Source organism: Delphinus delphis, chromosome 12, assembly GCF_949987515.2.
Source record: "Delphinus delphis chromosome 12, mDelDel1.2, whole genome shotgun sequence".
Classification (NCBI taxonomy): Eukaryota; Metazoa; Chordata; class Mammalia; order Artiodactyla; family Delphinidae; genus Delphinus; species Delphinus delphis.
The window spans coordinates 58,188,039-58,209,370 of NC_082694.2; the positions used below are offsets into that span (position 1 = coordinate 58,188,039).

General features: G+C 40.5%; 1 protein-coding gene across 10 annotated transcripts in view; it reads left to right on the forward strand.

Moving 5' to 3' along the window:
* SLC8A1 (solute carrier family 8 member A1) overlaps nucleotides 1–21,332 on the forward strand; it is a 411,488-nt gene that overhangs the window by 386,128 nt on the left and 4,028 nt on the right. The gene's annotated exons all lie outside the window — the stretch shown is intronic.

The following is a 21,332-nucleotide window of genomic DNA, read 5'->3' on the forward strand; positions in this document are numbered from 1 at the left end:
ACTTGGCTCGTCTTTCTTTTATTCCTGGTGAGCCTTTCTAAAGGTTTATCAATTTTATCATTTCAAAAAACCAGCTCTTGGTTTTATTGATCTTTTCTATTTTTTTATCTCTATTTTATTTTTTCTCTGATATTTATTATTTCCTTCCTCTGCTGACCTTGGGCTTTTATTGTTCTTTTTCTAATTCCTTAAGGTGGTAGCTTAGGTTGAGATTTTTCTTGTTTCTTAAGGAAGGCCTGTATTGCTGTAAACTACCCTCTTGGACCTGCTTTTGCTGCATTCCCATAGATTATGGAATATTGTAATTCCAATTTCCTCTTTGATTTCTTCATTGATCCATTCGTTTTTAGTAGCATGTTGCTTAGTCTCCATGTGTTTGCTAGTTTCCCATTTTTTTTCTTCCTGTTGTTGATTTCTAGTTTCATTCCATTGAGGTAAGGAAAAAAAAAGCTTGAGATAATTTGTTCTCTTAAACTTCTTGAGATTTGTTTTGTGGCCTAGCACAAATCTTGAGATTTGTTTTGTGGCCTGGAGAAAAATCCATGTGCACTTGAAAAGAATGTGTATTCTACTTTTTGGGATATTGTGTACTGTATATATCTGCTAAGTCCAACTGGTCTGTTGTGTCACTTATGACTGCTTCTGCCTTATTGATTTTTTTTGTCTGCGTGATCTCTCCATTAAGTGGGGTGTTAAAACCCCCAACTATTATTGTATTGTTATCAATGTCTCCCTTTATGTCTGTTAGTATTTGCTTTATATATTTAGGTGTTCCTGTATCTGGTGCATATATGTTAACAAGTATAAGATTCTATTTTTGTATTGATCCTTTTATCATTATATAATGCCTTTCTTTGTTTTGTTATAGCCTTTCTTTTAAAGTCTATTTTGTCTGATAAGAGTATTGCTACCCCCACTTTGTTGTTGTTTCTGTTTGCATGAAATATCTTTTTCCATCCCCTCACTTTCACTCTGTGTGTCTTTAGCGCTAAAGTGAGTCTCTTTTTTATATCTAGTCAGCCACCCTATGTCTTTTGATTGGAGAATTTAGTTCATTGACTTTTAAGGTAATTATTTATAGGTATGTACTTATTACCCTTTTATTACTTGTTTTCTGGTTGCTTTTGTAGTTCTTAGCTGTTCATTTCTTTTTGTTTTCTTGTGGTTGATTTTTTTTATTATGTTTGTATTCCTTTCTTTTTGGTTTTTGTTATATCTATTGTAGGTTTTTGACTTGTGTTTACCATGTGATTCATATATGTTGACCTGTAATTATATCTACTTGTTTTAAGCTTTTAGTCATTTAAGCCCAAAAACATTCTAAGAGATCTACACTCCCCTCCTCCCATATTTTGTGTTTTTGATGTCATAGTTTACATCTTCATGCTTATCGCTTAACTTTATTTTAGTTATAGTTGCTTTTACAATTTTTTGTCTTTTAATCTAGGTACTGGTTTAGTTAAATGGTTGACCCTCAGCCCTTATTATATATTTGCCTTTCCTAGTGGGATTTTCCCTTTAGAAGAATCTATAGATTCTTCTTTTCTATTTAGAGAAGACCCTTCAGCATTTCTTTTATGGTAGGTTTAGTATTGATGAATTATTCTAATTCTTGCTTGTCTGAGAAGTTCTTTATCTCTCCTTCTATTCTAAATGACAATCTTGCTGGATAGAGTATCCTAGGTTGCAGGTTTTTCCCTTTCAGCACTTTGAATATATCATGCCACTCTCTTCTGGCCTGCAAAGTTTCTGCAGAGAAATCAGCTGATGGCCTTATGGGGAATTCCTTTGTATATGACTCTTTGTTTTTCTCTTGCTGTCTTTAGAATTCTGTCTTTCACTTTTGCCATTTTAATTATGATATGTCTTAGTGTGGAGCTGTTTGGGTTCATTCTGTTTGGGACCCTTTTTGTTTCCTGTATCTGTTTCCTTCTTTAGGTTTGGGAGGTTTTCAGCCATATTTTCCTCAAATACATTTTTGATCACCTTCTCTCTTCTCCCTCAGGAACCCCTATAATGCAAATGTTAGAACACATTATTCCAGATATCTCAAATTGCTTTTATTTTTAAAAATTTGTTTTTCTTTCTGCTGTCCTGATCGTGTGATTTCCATAATTCTATCTTCCAGATCAGTTACGTGTTCTTCTGTATCACTTAGTCTGCTAGGCATACCTTCTGGTGTATTTGTTTCAGCTATTATTCATTTCTGATTGGGTCTCTTTTATGTTTTCTAGTTCCTTGCTAAAATGGTCAATGATTAGATCAATTATTTTCCTTAATTCAGTTAACATTTTTTTCTTTCATCTTTCTCTAGATCTTCTTTTTTCATTTTGAAATAATTGTAGATTCACATTCATTTGAAAGCAATAACACATAGAGATCCCACATACCCTTTACCCAATTTCCCTCAATATAACATCTTGCACAACTATAGTATAATAGCACAACCAGGAAACTGACGGTGATACAATCCATCCACCTTATTCAGATTTCACCATTTTTACATGCACTCACTATGAAATGTTATCATATGTGCAGATTATGTGACCACCACCACAGTCCAGATAGAGACCATTTCCATCACAAGGATGCCCCGAGCTACCCTTTTAGAGCCTTAGCCACTTCCTTCCCTCCCCCATCCCTGACAACTGCCAATCTATTCCCCTTATCCATAATTTTGTATAATTTAAGCTAGGAATCTTTGAGATGGGCTTTTTTTCCACTCTGCATAACTCTTTGGTGATTCATCCAGGTTGTCGTGTATACCAATAGTTCCTTCCTTTTTATTACTGAGCAGTATCCCATTGTGTGGATGGGCCACGGTTTGTTTAACCACTCCCGAAGGAAATTTTGGTTGATTCCAGTTTGGGGCTATTATGAATCAAGCTGCTCTGAACAGTTGTGCACAGGTCTCTGCATGAACGTAAGTCTTCATTTCTCTGGAATAAATGGCCAAGAGTGCCACGTGGTATGACTTGGTTAGTTATGTAAAAAACTGACAAACTGTTTCAGGGGGCTACACCATTTTACATTCCCACCAGAAATGTTTGAGTTTCTCCACATTCTCATCATCATTTGGTGTTACCATTATTTTTTTATTTTAGCTGTCCTGGTGGGTATGTAGTGAGCTTTCATTGTGATTTTAATTTCCATTTCTATAATGGCTAATGATGTTGAACATCTTTGCATGCACTGATTTGCCATCTGTACATCCTCTTTGGTGAAATGTCTGTTCATGTCTGTATTTTGCCTGTTTTCTAATTGGATTGTTTATTTTCTTACTGTTGAGTTTTGAAAATTCTTTATATATTCTAGATGTAAGTCCTTTGTCAGATATGTGGTTTGCAAACATATTTTCCCAGTCGACTGCTTGTCTTTTCATCTTCTTACAGGGTCTTTCACAGAGCAAAAGTTTCCATTTTTTTCTTTTTTTATTGAAGTATAGTTGATGTACAATATTATATAAGTTATAGGTGTACAATACAGTGACTCACAATTTTTTTTGTGACTCACAGTTTTTAAAGGTTATATCCATTTGTAGTTATTACAAAATATTGCAAAAGTTTTTAATTTAATGAGGTCCAATTTATCACATTTTCCCTTTATGCATCATGCTTTTTGTGTAAAGTCTAAGAACACTGACCAGACATAGATCTCTAAGAATTTATCCTGTTTTTTCCTAGAAGTTTTAGTTTTCTATCTAAGTCTGTAATCCATTTTGAGTTAATTTTTGTATGAAGTATGAAACTTAGGTTGAGGTTCTATTTTTCCCTATGCCTGTCCACTTGCTCCAGCACCACTTATTGAAAAAGCAATCTCTCCTCCATTGAATTTTTTAACCTTTGTCAAAAATCAGTTGGACATACTCATGTGGGTCTAATTCTGGTTTCTCTAACCTGTTCCATTGATCTATATATCTGTCTCTCCATCGATACCACACTGTTTTCATTACTATAGCTATCTAGTAGGTCTTAACACTGGATAAAATGATTCCTCCTATTTTATCCTTCTTTTTCAAAGGTGTTGTAGCTCAGTTAACATTTTTATTGCCAATGTTTTGAACTCTTTATCTGAAAAATTATTTGTTTTATTATTTTTTCAGAGGTTTTCTCTTGCTCTTTCAATTTTGAGTAGTTCCTCTGCCTTTTCATTTTGCTTAACTTTCTCTGCCTCTAGGAATTTAGGTGAAACAGTTATTCCGGCCTTGAAGTGGCATTCTTATGTGGGAGTGTCCCTATACAGACTAAATGTGCCCAGTGCCTTTGGTGGGAGGGCTGGATCTGATGTAGATGCTCGTCACGTCTTTCCTCAGGGTGTGTTGGCAGCTATCACCTTGGTAGGGGGTAGGGCTGGAGATGGAGGGCTAGAGCTGATGCCAGGTGTGAAGTGGGACTTCCTCTCTGCTTAGTGGCCATCACTGCCTTGTCAGGGTCATGGTCTGATCCCAAGTTGCTGGAGCAGAAACCCTGAGGGCCGGGCTCAAGCTGACTCTGTTCCCTTAAAGAGTCTGTTTTTCCCTCTCCCTGCACCAGGGCCTTTACCCCAGAGGGGTGTGCTGAAGCATGTGGGGCCTGTATGTAGACAGAGGTTCAGTGCACGGCCTGTATAGGCACCTGGTACTCCACTGAGATGCAGCCTTGGGTGTGAATCCCCTTTGTCTCTCAAAGCCAATCACTGAGCCCTGCCTCCGCCACCCCTGCCCTATTGTAGAACCACTCTGCAAGTCCGGCAAGGACCTGCATGGACTCTCAGCAGGCACTGGCAGATTAGTCATGGTAGAGGGGCCTCTCTCAGTGATCTGGGTGGCTCCTGGTGTGCTGCCTGAGTAAGCAACAACACTGGCTACCGCTGCCCACCTGGGCTTCTCCCCAGGATGGGTCACCTTTGTGTCCCATGGTCTAGTCTTTTCCCTGGTCCTGGCTGCCGCAGATCCAGTACTGCACTGTGGTGTGGAGTAAGCAGGGCCAGAGCATTTGTTCAGGTCAGGCTGGGAAGTGGACCGAGGCAGTCACTGGCAACCTAGCAGCCACTAGGGTAGACCTCTCTCTGCCCTGCCTTGGGAGCTGGTCAACACATGCATGCTCCTCCTGAGCGGTATCCAGGCTTCTCCAGCCTTTCCATCTGACCCAGTGTTCCTCCAGCCAGGCACGGGGGCCTCTCCTCTGAGTAGGACCCCAGAACTGGGATGCCCGGTCTGTAGCTTGACCTGCTCACTCCACAGGTCCACTCTCGTAATCTCGTTTTTCCTCTGAGTCCCCTTCTAGGGGTCCAGGTCCTGAACTAATCACTTTTCTTCCTTCCTACCTATGTGTGTACCTTTCTTACAGCTTTGGTTGTATAGGAGTTCTTCTACCAGTTTCCAGTTAGTTTTAAGTGAGAATTATTCATGGGGGGATGGCAGTTCCATGTCCTCTTACTCCATCTTGATTTCCCATCTTTCAGATTTTAAATCCTTCAGATTTTAAAATCCTGGGATACGTAAATAAATTGCGCAAAAATGTGTATACAAAGACATGTCAAATATTTACCCACATTTTTTACTGGACTCATACTAGACATAGTTATATAACCCGCTTTTGCTGTTAGCAATGCATCATGAACATTTTTCTTTGCTAGTTAGTGTACCATTATGTCATTATTTTAACAATTACACAGTATTATGTTATATGAAGTTGCAATTTCTTTTACCACAATTATGGACAATTCAGTTGTTGCTAATTTTTCTCTGACGTAAAAACTGTGCTCTGACCATCCCCATACGTACACTTTCACACTTGTAAAATTACTTCTAAATTCCCAGAAGTAGAATTGCTTGACCAGAGATTTTGTGGGTTTTTAAGGCTTTTGATGGACATGTCTTTTTGCACCATATAATTCATAGGAATGAATTAATGGGAGAAATGTTACACCAAGTCAAGGAAAGGAGGAACCAGAAATGGGAGAATTGTCAGAACTTTCCAGAACCCCCTCAAGTCTCACCTGCTGCCTCCAGTGCTGGGTTGAAGTTGTATGCACTGGCCTTTTATGTTTATTGAGTTGCCTCCATTTGCCTACTTTTAATAATTTTCATGTTCTCCTGAGCTTACAATACACAAAGCAGCCTCTTCAAAAAGAGAATTTCTGTGGGGAATAAAAAGCTGCGTAGGCACCCACAGGGTAGAAGCACAGGTTGACTGTCTTCAGTGTATTGTCTAGATCCATAGACTTAGAATCACACCGTATAGCCACCAGACAGGGAGTTTCCACTGTGACTCATTAAGGCTACCTGGAGGTGAGAGCAAGGGTTTCTGTTTTCATTTTTCTCCAGATTTTTCTTTCAGATCCTTCTCAGCTGTATTTAGCTCTAGTGAGACTTGGGGGACCTTTCGCTTTACCATGTCTAAAGTAGGACTAGAAAAGAGGAGGGAGAGGATTTGAGAAGATTCAGATGAGAGATGGATGTTCCCCACAATAGAACAAAGCATAGAAGAAAGAACCAGGCTTCAAATGCAAGGAAGGTTAAGAGAGAGAAGGAGGGAGAAGCAAAATGGGGGACAGTTTTTTGTGCAGGGCAGCTCTGGACTGTTTTTGAGGCAAGAAGGGAGTTTCAGTTGTATCTTTCTAATAACAAACCAACATGGCTTAGGAAAGTGACAATTAGTGCAGCTCTTTGTTTTGGCCCCAATTCTGCCCTTCCATTTTTCCTTTTGAAAATGTTGCTTGACTACATCTTACTGATTTTTTTACCCTCGTGGATTTGGTATTATTAAAGCTTCATTATAAGAGTAAGAGAATTATGGCTAAAAATTCAAAATATCAAAAACTTTATTTTTTTAATGTAGATTCATTCAAACCCATCTTTATGGGTTAAAGACAGGGTAAATGTAATTCTGGGAGGAGCCAGGAACATAAGGAGTCAAAACAATTACTTTATCAGTCATGGATCTCTCAAAATGATCAGCTGTTTTAACACCATGTACTTACAATCATAGTTCAATGTGATGAAGTTTCTGTACATTTTCTTTGAACCCTTTATCCATTTTCAAGTTTAAAGTATGGCAGTTATCTAGTCCTTATCCACCCCCCATGGACTTGTGGTTAAGAACGTGCACTCCAGCTAGAGTCACACTCCTTTGGTCTGAATCCTAGCTTCACCTCTTACTGACTGTGTAACTTTGGTCAAATTTCTTATACTCTGGGCTTCACTTGTCTCATCTGTTAAATAGGGATGATAATAGTAGCCACATTAAAGGGCTGTTTGTGGATTAAATGAGAATCTATGTATGTATAGTGCATCACATAGGAAGCCATATAAATGTTAACTATTGTTGTCCTTATCTCCTCTATCATTTCTGGACATCAAAGACAGAACCACATTTTCCCGTAATCCTGCATAAGGCCTATTAACCCTAAATCACCTGGCTGAAGGAAACCATAATAAAAGATTTTAATATCATCATTTCCTTTGTTATCACCAGAACAAAGATTTCTGAAATATAATAAGAGGTAGCATTTGTTGTGCACCTGCTAATTTCCAGACGCCACACTAAGCCTTTTTGCATCACTTCTTTTAATTATCTTCACAGCCATACAGATGAGGACTTGTATTTCACCTCTTTTACAGATGAGGTTTCAGAGGCTTAGGGAGGTTATACTGGGGTCACACGGCCAGTGCATGGCAAATGTGAGCAGAACCAGGTCCTACTTAAGCTTAGGCTCCTTACTACCGTAACTAGATATATTACGCTGGCCAGAGTTATTAGGACTGGCGTTCTTCAGTAACAGTAGTCGTTATCCAGAGTAACACAGACTCAGGTGACCAAACTGGCCACTCACGGTGGCCTCAGCTTACTAAATGTTGGGTTGGCCAAACAGTTCATTCGGTTTTAAGTGAAAATAAAAGACATTTTTCATTTTCACCAAGAATATTATTGAACAGTGTATTCACTAACAGAATGAACTGTTTGGCCAGCCCAATATCTCCATGCTAAGCAGAACCATTACCTCACATGGACCAACTGGGAACTGTAGGACACCATGGTCGTCATCCAGCTGCTGGTTTACCAGAGCAAGGAGACTTCTTTAAAGTCAGTCAGCCTTGTACCCCTTACTTGATCAGGCACACATTGGAATGTCCACCACTATAATCTGCATCAACATTTTTATTTGGGGAAGTAAACAAGCAGGACTCCAGGGTACCACGCATACATAATCTGATCCACTCCAGAACCGTGTTAATCCAGGTCTCAAGAGACAGCGGGTCAGAACACAGCTTCTTTCCTCTACACCCAGCTAGTTGATTTAAGGTTCTTTTCAGAATCAAGAGTGAGAGGGGCGAACAGATGACTGAGAAATGGAAGAGCCCCATCTCAGATAAACCATCAGAGTTCTTTGGAAAGCTCAAAGTGTTTTTACTAACATCAAAGAATTAGAATCACGGACTTTAGAAAATTTTAGCAAACACCGTGAAGCTAAGAGCTTGAACAAGGAAGGGGAACCTTGGATCCACTCTTGGACATTCATGAACGTTGTTCTGAAAAACAATCCCGTTATGGGACTATATGTTATGGGTATGTTTAAGAGTGGAGTGTTTACTGTTTTTGAGAACATGTATCAAATTAGTTTGGAAGGCAGGTCAAATAGCACTGCTGGTTATCGCTCATTCTCTTCTCTGCCTTGTGTTCCCTGATAAATAAACCCCTATTATTTTTCTATTTTATTTGGAATTAATCTTTCTTTGAACTTGAAATATACCAGGATTTCAGATACATCATAGGAAAATTAAGTCCCAGCGGTAACCCTGCAAAGTGCAAACATTCAAGTTAACATATCAAAATGAAAAATTATTTGATAACAAAATGTTGATTTTTCTTAACTTTTTATTTTATATTGGAGTATAGTTGATTAACAATGTTGTGTTAGTTTCAGGTGTACAGCAAAGTGATTCAGTTATACATATACATGTATCTATTCTTTTTCAAATTATTTTCCCATTTAGGTTATTACACAATATTGAGCAGAGTTCCCTGTGCTATACAGTAGGTCCTTGTTGGTTATCTAGCAGTGTGTATGTGTCAATCCCATACTTCCAATTTATCCCTCCCCCCACCACCTTTCCCCTTTGGTAACCGTAAGTTTGTTTTCTGTCCATCTGTTTCTGTTTTTCAAATAAGTTCGTTTGTATCATTTTTTTAAGATTCTAAATAGAAGCGATATCATATGATATTTGTCTTTCTCCATCTGACTTATTTCACTTAGTGTGATAATCTCTAGGTCCATCCATGTTGCTGCAAATGGCATTATTTCATTATTTTTATGGCTGAGTAATATTCCATTGTGTATATGTACCACATCTTCTTTATCCATTCCTCTGTTGATGGACACTTAGTTTGCTTCCATGTCTTGGCTATTGTAAACCATGATGCAATGAACATTGGGATGCATGTATCCTTTCAAACCATGGTTTTCTCTGGATATATGCCCATGAGTGGGATTGCTGGATCATAGGGTAGTTTTATTTTTAGTTTTTTAAGGAACCTCCCATACTGTTCTCCATAGTAGTTGTACCAATTTACATTCCCACCAACAGTGTAGGAGGGTTCCCTTTTCTCTGCACCCTCTCCAGCATTTATTATTTGTAGACTTTTTGATGATGACCATTCTGACTGGTGTGAGGTGATATCTCATTGTAGTTTTGATTTGCATTTCTCTAATAATTAGTGATGTTGAGCATCTTTACATGTGCCTCTTGGCTATCTGTATGTTTTCCTTGGAGAAATGTCTATTTAGGTCTTCTGCCCATTTTTTGATTGGGTTGTTTGTTTTTTTAATATTGAGCTGCATGAGCTGTTTATATATTTTGGAGATTAATCCCTTATTAATTAGTCGGTTGCATCATTTGCAAATATTTTCTCCCATTCTGTGGGTTGTCTTTTCATTTTGTTTATGATTTCCATTGCTGTGCAAAAGCTTCTGATATAATTAGGTCCCATTTGTTTATTTTTATTTTTATTTCTATTACCCTAGGAGACAGTCGAAAAAGATATTGCTGTGATTTATGTCAGAGTGTTCTGCCTATGTTTTCCTCTAGGAGTTTTATAGTATCAGGTCTTACATTTAGGTCTTTAATCCATTTTGAGTCTATTTTTGTATATGGTGTTAAAGAATGTTCTAATTTCATTCTGTTACATGTAGCTGTCCAGTTTTCCAAGCACCATTTATTGATGAGACTATCTTTCTCCATTGTATAGTCTTACCTCCTTTGACATAGATTAATTGACCATAGGTGTGTGGGTTTCTCTCTGGGCTTTCTATCCTGTTCCATTGATCTATATTTCTGTTTTTGTGCTAGTACCGTACTCTTTTGATGACTGTAGATTCGTAATATAGTCTGAAATCAGGGAGCCTGATTCCTCCAGCTTCGTTTTTCTTTCTCAAGATTGCTTTGCCTATTCGGGATTTTTTGTGTCTCAATACAAACTTTAGGATTTTTTGCTCTAGTCCTGTGAAAAATGCCATTGGTAATTTAATAGGGATTGCATTGAATCTGCAGATTGCCTTGGGTAATACAGTCATTTTCACAATATTGATTCCTCCATCCAAGAACACACTAGATCTTTCCATGTGTTTGTGTCCTCTTGGATTTCTTTCATCAGCATCTTACAGTTTTCAGAGTACTGGTCTTTTGCATCCTTAGGTAGGTTAATTCCTAGGTATTTTATTCTTTTTGATGTGACGGTAAATGGAATTGTTTAACTTCCCCTTCTGATGTTTTCTTGTTAGTGTATAGAAATGCAACAGATCCTGTGTATTAATTTTGTATCCTGCAACTTTACCAATTCATTGATGAGCTCTAGTAGTTTTCTGGTGGCATCTTTAAGATTTTCTATGTATAGTATTGTGTCATCTGCCAACAGTGACAGTTTTACTTCTTCTTTTCCAATTTGGATTCATTTTTCTTCTCTGATTGCCATGGCTAGGACATCCAAAACTAAGTTGAAAAAAGAGGCAAGAGTGGACATCCTTGTCTTGTTCCTGATCTTAGAGGAAATGCTCTCAGCTTTTCACCATTGAGAATGATGTTAGCCGTAGGTTTGTCATATATGGCCTTTATTATGTTGAGGTAGGTTCCCTCTATGCCCACTTTCTGGAGAGTTTTTATAATAAATCGGTGTTGAATTTTGTCAAAAGCTTTTTCTGCATCTATTGAGATGACCATATGGTTTTTATTCTTGTTGATGTGGTATATCACACTGATTAATTTGTGGATATTGAAAAATCCTTGCATCCCCAGGATAAAGCCCACATGATCATGGTATATGATCCTTTTAATGTATTTTTGGATTCAGTTTGCTAGTATTTTGTTTAGGATTTTTGCATCTATGTTCCTCAGTGTTATTGATCCTGTAGTTTTCTTTTTGTGTGACATTTTTGTCTGGTTTTGGTATCAGGGTGATGGTGGTATTATAGAATGAATTTGGGAGTGTTCCTCCCTCTGCTATATTTTGGAAGAGTTTCAGAAGGATATGTGTTAACTCTTCTCTAAATGTTTGATAAAATTTGCCTGTGAAGCCATCTGGTCCTGGACTTTTGTTTGTTGGGAGTTTTTAAATCACAGTTTCAATTTCAGTACATGTGATCTGTTCATATTTTCTGTTTCTTCCGGGTTCAGTCTTGGGAGACTGTACCTTTCTAAGAATTTGTCCGTTTCTTCTAGGTTGTCCATTTTATTGGCATATAGTTTGCTTGTAGTAGTGTCTTATGATCCTTTGTATTTCTGTGGCTTCCATTGTAACGTCTTCGTTTTCATATCTAATTTTATTGATTTGAGCCCTCTCCCTCTTTTTTTTGATGGGTCTGGCTAAAGGTTTATCAATTTTGTTAATCTCAAAGAACCAGCTTTTAGTTTCATTTATCTTTTCTATTGTTTCCTTCATCTATATTTCGTTTATTTCTGATCTTTATGATTTCTTTCCTTCTACTAACTTTCTTTCCTTCTACAAACAAAACTTTGGGTTTTGTTTCTCTAATTTCTTCAGGTATAAGGTTAGGTTGTTTGAGGTTTTTCTTGTTTCCTGAGGTAAGATTGTATTGCTATAAACTTCCCTCTTAGAACTGCTTTTGCTGCGTCCCTTGGGCTTGAGATTGTTGTGCTTCCCTTTTCATTTGTCTCTAGGTATTTTATTTCCTCTTTGATTTTTTTTTTTTTTTAGTGATCCATTGGTTGTTTAGTAGTGTATTGTTTAGTCTCCATGTGTTTGTGTTTTTTACAGGTTTTTTTTCTTGTAGTTGATTTCTAACCTCAAAGTGTTGTGGTCAGAAAAGATGCTTGATATCATTTCAATTTTCTTAAATTTACTGAAGCTTGCTTTTTGGCCCAGCATGTGATCAGTCCTGGAGAATGTTCCATGTCCACTTGAGAAGAATGTGTGTTCTGGTGCTTTTGGATGGAATGCTGTATAAATATTAAATTCATCTGGTCTAATGTGTTGTTTAAGTCCTGTGTTTCCTTATTTATTTTCATTTTGGATGATCTGTCTGTTGGTGAAAGTGGGGTGTTAAAGTCCCCTACTATTATTGTGTTACTGTCGATTTCCCCTTTTACGGCTGCTAGCATTTGCCTTATGTACTGAGGTGCTCCTATATTGGGTGCGTGTATATTTACAATTGTTATATCTTCTTCTTGGATTGATCCCTTGATCATTATGGGGTGTCCTTCCTTGTCTCTTGTAACATTCTTTATTTTAAAGTCTATTTTGTCTGATATGAGTATTGCTACTCCAGCTTTCTTTTGGTTTCCATTTGCATGGAATAGCTTTTTCCATCCCCTTGTTTTCAGTCTGTATGTGTCTCTAGATCTGAAGTGGGTCTGTTGTAGACAGCCTGTATACAGGTCTTGTTTTTGTATCCATTCAGCAAGTCTATGTCTTTGGGTTGGAGCATTTAATCCATTTTAGGTAATTATCAATATGTATGCTCTTATTGCCATTTTCTTAATTGTTTTTGGTTCATTTTTGTAGGCCTTTTTTCTTCCCTCCTCTTTTGTTCTCTTGTGATTTGATGACTTAGTGTTGTGTTTGGATTCCTTTTTCTCTTTTGTGTGTATATCTATTGTAGATTTTTGGCTTGGTTACCATGAGGTTTTGATATAGCAATCCGTATATAAACAAGATTGTTTTAATTTCCAGTGCGTTTCCAATATCCTGCAGTTTTGCTCTCCTCTTCTCATGATTGCTGGTTTTGATATCATATTTGTGTATGGGTAATTTCCTACTTTTACTATATGTTTGCCTTTACAGGTGAGCTTTTCCATTCATAATTGTTTCTAGTTGTGACCTTTTCTTTTCCACCTAGAGAAATTCCTTTAGCATTTGTTGTAGAGCTGGTTTGGTGGTGCTGAATTCTCTTAGCTTTTGCTTGTCTGTAAAGCTTTTGATTTCTCCGTTGAATCTGAATGAGAGCGGTGTTGGATAGTCTTCTTGGTTACGGGTCCTTCCCTTTCATCATTTTAAATATATTGTGCCACTCCCTTCTGGCCTACAGAGTTTCTGCTGAGAAATCAGTTGATAACCTTATGGGAGTTCCCTTGTATGTTATTTGTTGCTTTTCCCCATGTTGCCTTTAATATTTTTTCTTTATCTTTAATTTTTGTCAATTTGAGTACTCTGTGTCTCGGTGTGTTCCTCCTTGGGTTTATCCTGTATGGGACTCTCTCTCTGTGCTTCCTGGACTTGGGTGATTTGTTCCTTTCCCAGGTTAGGGAAGTTTTCAGCTGTTATCTCTTCAAGTATTTTCTCAGGTTGTTTCTCTCTCTCTTCTCCTTCTGGGACCCCTTTAATGTGAATGTTGGTGTGTGCAATGTTGTCCCCTAGACTGTCCTTATTTCTTTTCATTCTTTATTCTGTTCCATGGCAGTGATTTTCACCATTCTGTCTTCCAGGTCACTTATCTGTTGTTCTGCCTCACTTATTCTGCTCTTCATTCCTTCTAGTGTATTTTTCATTGCAGTTATTGTATTGTTCCTCTCTGTTAGTTCTTCTAGGACTTTGTTAAACATTTCTTGTATCTTCTTGCTCCATCCCTCCATCCCTCCATTCTTTTTCCAAGATCTTGGATCACTATCATTACTCTAAATTATTATTATTATTATTTTTTGTGGTACGTGGGCCTCTCACTGTTGTGGCCTCTCCCGTTGCAGAGCACAGGCTCTGGATTCATGGGCTTAGTGGCCATGGCTCACGGGCCCAGCCACTCTGTGGCATGTGGGATCTTTCCGGACTGGGGCACAAACCCATGTCCCCTGCATCGGCAGGCGGACTCTCAACTGCTGCGCCACCTGGGAAGCCCTGAATTCTTTTTTTGGGTAGATTACCTATTGCCCCTTCACGTAGTTGTTCTTCTGGGGTTTTATCTTGTTTCTTCATCTGGGACGTCTCCTCTCCTGTCTCATTTTTTCTCACATTCTGTGATTGCAGTTTCTGTTCCACAGGCTGCAGGATTGTAGTTCTTCTTGTTGCTGCTGTCTGGCCCCTGGTGGATGAGGTTGTCTCAGAGGCTTGTGCAAGTTTCCTGGTGGGAGAGACTGGTTCCTTCCCACTGGTGGGTGGAACTGGGTATGTTCCTCTGGTGGCCAGGGCCGTGTCAAGTGGGCAGCTATATGCTCAGGAAGACTTTAAGCAGCCTGTGTGCTGATGGGTGGGGCTGTGTTTCCTGCCCTGTTGGATGTCTGGACTGAGGAGTCCCAGCACTGGAGCCTAGAGCCTGTTGGGTGGGGCCAGGTCTTGGTGAGAAAATGGTGGCCTCCCCAAGGGCTCACACCAGTGGGTACTCCCCAGAACTACCACTGCCAGTGTCTTTGTCCCTACAGTGAGCCACAGGTACCCCTGCCTTCACAGGAGACCCTCCACCACCAGCAGGTAGGTCTGGCCCAGGCCCTTATGAGGCCACTGCTTTTTTCACTGGGTCCTGGTGTGCACAAGACCTTGTGTGTGTGTGTGCCCTCCAAGAGTGGAGTTTCTGTTTGCCCCAGTCCTGTGGAATTCCTGTGATGAAACCCCGCTGGCCTTCAAAGCCAGATTCTCTGGGGGCTCCATCTCCTGTTGCCAGACCCCCAGGTTGGGAGCCTGACATGGGGCTCCGAACTTTCACTCTTGTGAGGACTTCTGTGACAATTATTTTCCAGTTTGTGGGTTGCCCACCCAGTGGGAATTGAGCCCCTCCTACTGGCTCATTGTGGCTTCTCTGGCTTTGGATTTAGGATAACTTTTTTGTTAAGTTCCAGTGTCTTTTTTGTTGATGGTTTTTCAGCAGTTAGTTGTGATTTTGGTGTTTTCATAATTAGAGGTGAGCTCACGTCCTTCTACTCTGCTATCTTGTCTCCACCCTGTTGTTCCCCAAATCCTGATTTTGTTGACCTACATGTCAATGCATGGAATAGCTCTATCTCAGCTAATCCAGGGAAGGTGCCATTGTCCTTACACAGAGGGTGAAGCAAGGGCTCTGAGTAGTTGGTTAGTGGACCTCAGTCTGCTTGGGGAGCTTTAAAAGATGCCAGTGCTCAGACCGCATTCCAGACCAAGGAAGCAGAAACTCATAGTGGACCTCACAATTTGGTATTTTTCAAAAGTTACCCTGGTGATAAAAATGAGTAGAAACAGGGGTTCTGACCTGCCAACATGCGTCCTCTTGAGCTTTTCACTTACCTCTTTTCTTCTCTTCTAAAAATAGGTGTCATTGTCTCCATTTCTTTTTCAGGGACAGTTTTTATGGGCAGAAATTTTAAGTGTTTTTCCCTTTTTCAGTTTTTACAACTCCTCTCCTAACTGGTCATTATTCAGTCAAACATCAGTAATTCCCTGATCTCTTAAACTTCGCTTGGATGCCAAACAAGGTTTCTTTTTGTTTGAGCCAGTGAAGTGAGTATGTGTATGTAAGTAAGAAAGTGTGGGTTTCATATTTACTGGGGTAAATAAATATCACAACCGAAAGCAAAAACTTGTTTAAGGTTCTTAGTGACAGAGGAATTAGTACATAAATAAAATTTCCATTTGAATTCTCAAAGAGGGAAACAAAAAGTGCATAGAAGAGAGGAAAGAATAGAGAGGAATAGATACGTTGTTTAAGCAAAGAGGTCTGCCTTTCAGTCACTAGTAAAATTAGGGCCATAAACCAGATCTCTAATGTCTTTTTATGACTTAGGGTATATGGAATTTTCAAAATAAAAATCTCTTTGACTTTAAGAATAATTGTATGTTCTACCACATTTTTATTTTATTTTTTTTGCGGTACGCGGGCCTCTCACTGTTGTGGCCTCTCCTGTTGCGGAGCACAGGCTCTGGACGCGCAGGCCCAGCGGCCATGGCTCATGGCACCAGGGAAGCCCTGTTCTACCACATTGTTAAATACCTAGGACTATAAAGTTAATATGTCTTTAAAGGGTGTTATAACTCCCCAGAAGTTTAGAATCATTACAGTAACTCACAATTCCAGACCACTTATGGCTTCTCTTGGGATCTGGCTCTGTTGTATTATAAAAACAATTACTAGGGTTTCCCTGGTGGTGCAGTGGTTGAGAGTCTGCCTGCCGATGCAGGGGACACAGGTTCGTGCCCCGGTACGGGAGGATCCCACATGCCGCGGGGCAGCTGGGCCCGTGAGCCATGGCCGCTGAGCCTGCGCATCCAGAGCCTGTGCTCCGCAACGGGAGAGGCCACGACAGTGGGAGGCCCGCGTACTGCAAAAAAAAAAAAAAAAAATTACTAATATTGAGCACTCATAATTGCCTGGCCCTATTCTGAGCGCTGTTCATGTTAACTCATTTCCCTCAAAACCATATTAAAGTAGGTAAGCGTCTTACCTGGCAAGTGAAAGAGCCAGAATCCAACTAATTTAAGTAAATTTCACTCTTTCCTTGGCCTTTTATAGTTGCCATGCTGGAATGGGTTTTTTTTTCCAAAAAAAATTAAGAGTATAGCACAACTTGAGAGTGGGGGACTTCATGGTCAAGCAGTCCCAGCCCCTCCACCAAGCTGTTTTATGAGCAAATGACCACTCGATCAGAGGGCATCAGCTGCTCCTTACTTCTCAATTAGCTGCTTCCCTGAAACTCAAACATCTCTTCCTGCCAGCAAGGCCCCCCTAAACTGTGGGCGCTGGGAGTAGTAGCTTCCATTTCCATGCCTGAGAGCTGTGGTTCTTGAACCTTGGTGGAAAAGCTAGGCACCTCAGGCAATTATTAAAATGTGTATTCCTGTATCTTTTTCTCGGAGAGTCTGATTAAGTGGGTGAAGGGTGGAGCCCCAAATTTTCATTGTTTTTTTAACTAGGCTGTCCCAGTATTTCCAGTGCCAGTGATATGCACACTTGATTGACATGATACACAGTATCTGCAAGTCCTCACTGCCACCAGTTATTGCATGGCTACACTCATAGAAATGGTCATGTGATTTGAAGTAAGTAACCTTGCCAACATTTCTTACCTATTTTTAAGAGGTCAAATGACCCTGCGCTGTGTGGTTCAACTCCATAAATATTGCCACAGTTTCATCACTGGCAAGATCTTCATGTCTAGAGATCACTTTGACTATTTCATCTAGGTCATTTATTCTTTAAAATGAGATATCGTCATCGATTAGTCAATTTGAAGCAAGGTGGGTGGTCATGTACAAACGCCTGCAAAAAAGAAAAAGTCCCACCAAAATCATATATATGAATTTAGTCTCTTGATGTATTCTGTGTACCACCCAAACAGTAGACTTAGGAAACCAGAACCCCGCCCCCCCAGAGAGTGAGTGTCTTGCCCAAGAACACACTGACAGAAGAGCCCAGAGGGTCCCCTTGATGAGACTTCTCCCACCAACGCAGCAGGAAGCTCTGAACCACCTGGTCTGTCCCCTGCGTCATCAGTAATTCACAGGTGATGGGAGGCGGCAACCATGCCTCCGTAGCAGGCTGGGCTCCAGTCAAAATCTGCTCCTGAGCGCGAAGCACTTGAGAGTTGCACAGCTGGCCCCCAGCACATGCAGAGTCAAGACGAAGATAAACCACGTGGGATGGTACTCTAGGTAATACTTAAACCCTTCCTGTGACCTGCAGGGCTGTAAGAACTATCCTTTTTACAGAAGAGATGTTTGTTTGAGGCTTAGTCTGTATGTAGCGATAAAGTTTAAGTTCAGTTAGAAAATCATTTCTGGAGGAAAGGGGAGTGTGTTGATATCTAATCAATATTCCTGCATATTGACTAGATGACTTAGCCGCCAAGGTTAGATGCAGAGAACAATTATGTCCTGACTCTGTAACATAGGGCTTAATTCCAGCCACACTGCCTCCCAAACAAATCTTCCCTGTTAGTGGGTACCAAGGGGGCAGGACCAAAAGTCTAAAACTCTACGACTAATTTAAAATGTATCAGAATTCAGGGGGCGTGGGTTTGATCCCTGGCCAGGGAACTAAGGTCCTGCATGCCTTACAATGTGGCTAAAAAAAAAAAAAGAGTATAATTTTAGCGCTTGCATTTCCGTCAAGAAGTTTACAGGGGCTGAGCAAAGGGCTCAGAATAGTGACCAATCCATGTGTCCACCCCATCGATATTTGCCAAGATTATTCCTATTGTGAATCTTATTACATAATAAAAGACATTGCAAAGAAATTATAATATGGCTGAGCAATGAACAGAACTGAAGTTTGAGAATGAAGATGTTTATAAGGAAGGAAAAATATAAAAATAAAATTCATTAGAATTCAAGGTGGGAGTTAGAAGCAAAAATTACTATTAGAATACTAACCTGAAGTATATACGTAGGTACAGCTATACACACATACGTAAATGATTATCAACATAACTTAGTTGGTACCAATCACAGTGGCAATCGGATTCGTACATGTTTGTATTTAACGGGCCAAGTTCTGAATACGCTCACGCCATGGCAATAGTCCTTGTTTGGACTTCACTCTGGGGAATGGCATTTGAGTGGCTTTTGCCTTGTTCAGCCATAGCAGGTTGCGGGCTTGGCATTCAGGGTCAGGCCTGGCAGGGCCTCGCCTGTAGTCTGTGGTCTGCTGCTCTGTGCACTAAGCAGCGGTGAGAGAAGGTAGTTTGGGGAGATTCCGTCACACTTCATTTGGAAGTCAGAGTTGTCTCTGTTGCAGTGAAGGCTGATGGTTTGGATTTACTTGTGTTCCTACACTTTTTTTTACCCAACTTTTGAATTGAAAAGCAAAGGTCTGATGTGTAACCCAGGTAAAAAAAAAAAACCTCCCTGATTCAGAGGCCCAAACACGTTTCATTTATGTGAGGAGCTGATCGCTTTGGCAACTAATTTTCAGAGAATCCAAAGAAAGGCATTTGTAAACAGGAACCTATTATTACAAGAATTCTCATGCGCTATTCACATTAATAGGCTATTGAGAAATGGCTTAAGGGAGAAGAAGTCCCTGCAGACCCAGGAGGGCCCAGTACATCTTTGAATTTGTGCCTCACTCCCTTCTGGGGCGGCAGCAGAGATGCCATCCAGAAAGTCCAGGGTTTCCGAGTGGAGATGGGGCACCCAGGAAGTCTAGTGTGCCACGTACTGCGTGCCGGGGGAGGTATGCATGCGTAAGCTGTGGAACATGCCAGGTCCCCGCCCCTGCAGCATGGGGGGGAAGGCACTAGCCTCCGCCAGCAGCCACGCCAGCGCAGAATAACATCTCAGGTGATCCTGAGCAGCAGCTGAGCCGTAAGTGGCTTTCTCCTGCTTTAGACTCTGTTCCTTTACTTTCCTTGCTGAGCTGTCTGTCTGTCCTCGAAAAGTCAAAGCAAAATGACTTCATTGTTTTTGAGGCTGCTGCTATGTCAGGTCCTAACAACTCTTAATAATGAACAGCAAGAGACCGTGACGATGGTCTCACTGGGCTTTCACTCACCGGCCTCTGTTGTGATGGTCCTGACAGGGCTGCGGTGCGTGATCACGCATGCAAAAAGGCAGCACCCGTCCAGCAGGACGGGTTAGCAAGCTGCCTATACCTGCTTCAGTCTTTGCTCTCACGGATACAGGAAGGAGCTGTTTCAAGGTTTCTGAGTGGAAGGAACAGGGCAACCTGAAATGGACAGAGGCAAGGAAACCTTTAGCCTTCCTAGGAGGGGCAGTGAGGTCTAGGGTGAGAATGGGCTCTGAAATCAAACAGATTTGGTCTCAGAATCCTTGCTTTGTTGACGGACACCCTGTCCAAGAGGCAGACTGTCACAACATCGCTGTTTCCCACATTGTAAAAGCGGAAATAGTAACATCTACTCTATAAGGTTGATAAGAGGATTGAATGAAAATATCCGTGTAACGTGTAGCACAGAGTAAGCAGTCCGCCTCTTTATAAAACAGTAACTAAAATCTGCTTTCCGTCACAGACAGGTCAGGATCAGGGAGATGGGCCCTCAAGGTTAACCAGTTCCCTTTCAGAAAGAATGTGACAGCACAGATCCAGTAGCTTCTCAGCACCCATGGTAAAAGCATAAGAATCTACGGGCTGATAGAAACGTACGTGCTTTACGTATCATCCTCATTGGAAGTGGCAACGAACAGCAACAGAGGGGAGAGAGTAATCCAGATAGCACACAACTACACGCATGCTCAGAGCATAGTGCCTTGTGGTAACAGCGTACCTGCCATTGCTGGCTTCGCAAACGTGAGTGCAACTTGACAGTTACTAATATCTACTCTAAACCGACTGTGCAACATATTTTGCAGAGGTAACTGAAAGGACTTTGATACCAGTAACTAGGTGAGCATAGAGAAAGGAAGTTGAATATCTTACAAGTCCTGTTCACATTCTTAATAAAGGGAGCCATTTCAGATCCAGCGTCAACTTGTAATAGATGGATCTAGGCAGCTCCATTCGCATTGTCTTCCCAAAGCACCAAAAGGAGCTACTCTTGCTTTGTACAAAGAAACGTTAGCATTTTACATATGATAGCTCAATTTAACAAAAGCACTCCGAAGTGGGCATGACTATCCTCATTTCACAGATTAGGAAATTGAGTCTCAGAAAAATGAAGTCACCTGCCTGGGGTCACACATTCCGCTGTGCAGGCAGAATGCCACACCCTCTGAGTCGGGTTTGCACTAAGCCCCGGTGCTCTACTCACCAAGTGTAAGTCAGTCTTGTCCTACTCCCTGTAGAGAAAGGAAATGTATGATTTTCCCAGCTTCAGAGAAAAGATGCATACAGGATTACTGGCGAACAAAGAGCTTTGAGGATGGCCATGAACGTGCCAGGCCAGGGAAGGGTGAGATGGAACGATGAACAGCATTTGCATGAAGGCAGGAGGCGTGAGCTCAAGCCTTAACATGGCTGCTTCCTTGCTGGGTGATGCTGCACCT